Below are 4,973 nucleotides of genomic sequence, written 5' to 3'. Positions count from 1 at the left end.
TAAAATGGTCGGCGCAATATAAAAATAAGTTATGACTATTTTATATAATTAATAAAATTATGACTATTATTTTTTATGACGATTATTTATGACTATTTTATATAATTAATAAAATTACTTCTAACGTCTTCTTCATTAAACAAATTAGATAAAATTTACCAATTAAAAAAAAATATTTTATATTTTTTCGAATATTTATTTTAATTTATATTTTGAATTATATCTTTAATATGTTTTAATGTATATTTTAAAAATCTATTGAAAGGTATTTGATTTAATCTATTCTAGCCCATCCATTTTGAGGCAACGGATCTATTTACAATCTACAATCTACATTTGCATTTACAATATCTACGAATCCGTTACCTCAAAATAAAATAAAGTTCATCACTCACCGACACTGATGCGCAACAGCGGAGTTGTTGGTCTTGAGGTTACGTTGTCTGTAACATATAAATATAAAGTCCAAATTATAGCAGCGTCCAAAATATAATTAATATTTCGTGCGGAATATTTTATATCCGATGCCTACAATACTCAGAAGCTCTATATAAATATGGAACAATTTTATAAATTATAAAAAGACTTTTTTTTAAAATAGGAACTTTTATAGGATTTTTATGTAAAAGTCTTTCTTTTTAATTTTCTCTTGTTTAATTCATTCAAATAAAGAGATCGAATTAATGCGAGTATGCGATTTTTAACAACCGATATATAAATAATAAATACTTTAGGGTTGCTGCGCCGGTGCAGGATGCCTCTCCTAGGCCTCCTCCTCCTCTCAGAATGTCAGGGTCGCTGTGTTGATCTGTAACATACAAATAGAAGATGCAAATTGTAGTAAACGCTCAAAATAATTAATATTTCAAAAATTTTATTATATACAGTTATAGTTTTTATATAAAAGTCTTTCTCTTTCTAATTTTCTCTTGTTTAAATCATAAAAATAAAAAGCCAAATTACGCGATTAATTGTTTAAATTAAATTGTATGTACGCAATTAATAAGTAATTAATATACAAATAAAAAATTACTTACCATAGTGTTGTTCCACCGGTGCTCGATGCCTCTCCTAGGCCTCCTCCTCCTCTCAGGTTGAGTTACACGCGCGATACTTTAAACGGCACTCCAGCACTTTTATTAAAAGATTACTTCCGCACTTATACGCGCGATACTTTGAACAACACTCCCGCACTTTCGAATTTCGGCACGATTAAATCCCGTTTCACACGAGAATCACATTTCAAGTCGACAAGTCGGGAATTCAACAATTACTTCGAGCAAGGGTTAAGCGGAAGTGGAAGCGGAAGCGGAAGAAGACGAAATCGATTGATGGAATCAATTTTTTTCATTTTAATATTTGTCGCCATCGCGTTTAGAAAATTTGACGGAGCGTCTCGCACCACTACTTTACTGCTCGTGCGTCGCTGTATGAATGATAACAAGGCCGTACATAACACGTTAACAATAGCGCGCTAATGTTTACGCTGCCAAGGCGAATACTATGTTATTGATAATTCGCAGCTGAAAATATTTTGCGTACTATAACGTATATAGCGGAATATTAAATTATACAAATAATTTAAATTATTTACTTAATAAACGATTAATAATATTACGGAGCTTATCGTTAATTACTCGGACAAGCAATTCGATTATTTTATTGCGCGTTTTCAACCCGAATTTAAATCGTCGAAAACTCGAACGATAAAACATCGGACATTCGGAAATATAATTGAACTTTAAGTATTTAAAAAAAAATAATTATTACTTATAAAAGGAAAAAAATATCGCGACAAAACAATAATTCATATTTTTGATTCTTGATTATATGTATATATATCACGCGAAATACACGCCTCGAGATTTATCGTTGCAATATAATTACGTATTATTTAAGATATGTAAAAGATAATTAATTAATAATCTGATCAAATTATTTCCCGATACTTGTCGCGATCGTGTTTAGAAAAGGAATTTTATGGAGTTTTTATTGTATTTTATTGTATTTTATTGGTCTCGCACTGCTACTTTACTGCTTGAGTATCGCCGTGCGAATAATAACACGTTGGAAAAGAATTTGAGCGTCTCGCCCCACTACAATTCTATTCAAGTGTTTTCGAATGAATGATAACAAGACCGTGATACATAAACAATGTTTACGCGCGTCAATGTTTACGCCGCTAAGGCCGAATACCATGTTAGATATTGACCTAATTCGCTGCCGAAATATTTTACGTACTATTATATATATATATGCGAAATGTTAAATTATATAAATATTTTAAATTATTTATTATAAACGATTAATGTATCACGGAGCTTATCGTTATATTAATTATTCGATTTTGCGATTCGGTCGTTCTACAGCACGTTCTTAATCCAAATTATATCTAGATCGTCGAAAAGTCAAATGCTATAGCATTTTGGAGCAAAATTTTTCCGTGATACCAATTGCCTCTTTTGCTGTTACTTCGTAAGTAACCACCGAAATTGCGTATTTTGACAATTTAAAGAGAATATGCTCTGAGATAAGAGTCGGGGCGCACATCATTCGTCAATCTCATTCATCGTCTCGGTTTCCTTCCACTTTAGATTTAACTCTTGTTTGAAGTTAATGTTACCCTCTCGTTGACTTGAAGTGCGTCCTTTGCACGAAACAGATTATTGATTCGTTTATTCTGGATTTGTGAAATTCGGGAGTGTTGTGCAAAATGTCGCGCGAACGCAGACACACAATACTTTGCACAGCACTGTTGAATTAATTAAGATGCGGCAAACCATTCACGGCTCGATGAAAACGTTCGCGCGACACTTTGCACGACACTCCCGAGTTTCGCAAATCGAGAATAAACGAATCAATAATCTGTTTCGCGCGAGGGCCGCACTTCGAGTCAACGAGAGGGCAACATTAATTTATTTTAATATATACTAATATATATATATATATATAAAATTTCTTTTTAGATAAGATCAATTTCTACTGTTATATTTTTAAGGTTTAAATAATCATGTTACCTTGGCTGCGTTCCGATATTCACTGCCAGTACTGAAAATCTATAGTTTACATCACGTGCACTATAGATTTTCAGTACTGGCAGTGAATATCGGAACGCAACCCAAGTGAGTTCGGTGATAAAAGACGATTGATGACATTATCGGCCGTTTTAACTGCATCAAAGATAATTATTTAATTTATACGGTTATTTTAGTTCATCCAGTTATTGTTTTGTCGAAAATGTATAGATCTTTTATGTAACTGCCTCAAGAACAAAATAAACATTTTATTGTACATAAACAATCAGCTGTATATTTTTGACTGGATAAGGGATTCTTTTTAGATATTAATTATTTTTGCCACTGCTATAATTTGAAATTTATATTTATATGTTACAGATCAACGTAGTTAACTTCGCTGCTGCGCATCGATCAATGAGTCTTTTAAACTTTTATTTTTTTTTTAAATAATACTATTAAAGTATATATTTAAGTGTGCACTAGTTTGGAATATAGATAGATCTCTTTTGGTCATTGACTCTTTTGGTCTTTGTTCTTATTTTGAGATATTCTATGGAATATAATAATAATTTTGGTTTATGGAATATAATGCTGATTTTTGTAGAATTTTTAAAACTTCAACGTTCTGCATATTTTAGTCTTCCTGTTTATCTCAGATTTATTTCTTATCATTTGATATGATATATAACCATTTTCGCAAGCTTGCTTAATATATATTAGCTAATTTTTAATTTTTATTCCAAAAACGTTCGAAACTTTAATAAGGTCTGCAAGCAAATGCTCTCTCTATTCCTTTCGCATTAAGATGTGTCTCGGTTATAGAATCGTGCTTTCCTCCAAGTTTAGCGTCGAAACCTCCTTTGTTTTCGTCGTCGTCTTCACCTCGAGGCGACAAGGGTTGTGGTGCGATGCATCGGCTTGCTCTCGTGCGCACGGTACAATGATAATCCTGTTATACGGTAGCGTGTTAGTGACTGACGTTCCTTTAGCACAGACTGTTCCCGGCTCGTCAAAGTACAAGAACCAGGAAAAGGCTCTGTCAATATCAGGATTGTTTGATATGGACGCTGTCCCTCAACGGCTGGCTACATTGTTGCCGCCAGAGCGTTTTACTCTGATTTGGTTTTTTGTTTATCTAGAAATTCTATATTGCTTTTATTGAATTCGACGCGTATTGGTATTCTCGATGTAATTACATTTATGAAGAATAATCCTTTTCTAATAAATATTTAATTATTGTTAAAATAAAATAAATAATTGTTTTCTAATTATAAAGCACAAGAATTAATAATATAATTAAATAAGATAAAATAGAATCTTTTTAAAGCATCAGAGAATTTAAAAAAAAAGAAATTAATTTGTGTATTAAAATTATATATAATCAGTATATTCGATCGGTTCTGTATATTTTTCTAATTCTATTTTAAAAGAGTAAAAAATCAATTACATTGTAAATTAATCAAGTCTGACGAAACTAACTCCAAGCCGTTTCAATCAGTTTGCACGTAAATTTGAACACCTTTGACGTAGATTCACGCGTTATCTCCCTGCGCACGTTATTAGAAGTGCATTGTACCGAGCAGCGCACTTCGTTTAAATTCATTTGGTAGTTAATAGAAAATGGCAGAGAGCGAATTTGGTAATAGCGGAGAGCGGCTTATCGGTAGGAGACTGCTCGAAAGCGGATGCGAGAGCGGGTTCGCGGCCGGCCATCCGGTTCCACGAGGTTGGAGGCCAACCGAGCGGTCATCTCCCAGAGGCCTTGTACTCGGAAATAGACTGGGTTATACGTATATATATATATATAGAACCTACGTATATATATATATATATATATATATAATAAATACGTAAAATAGGGAAAATACAGAATTATTTTGGCGCTAAAGGCACGCAAGAAAGTGATCTCTCTATATTTAATCGCGAGGAGACATGACATTGACGCAAAGTGTAATA

The sequence above is a fragment of the Formica exsecta genome, unplaced genomic scaffold (assembly GCF_003651465.1).
Source record: "Formica exsecta isolate Colony F162 unplaced genomic scaffold, ASM365146v1 scaffold116, whole genome shotgun sequence".
Lineage (NCBI taxonomy): Eukaryota > Metazoa > Arthropoda > Insecta > Hymenoptera > Formicidae > Formica > Formica exsecta.
Note: the sequence above shows the minus strand (reverse complement) of the source record.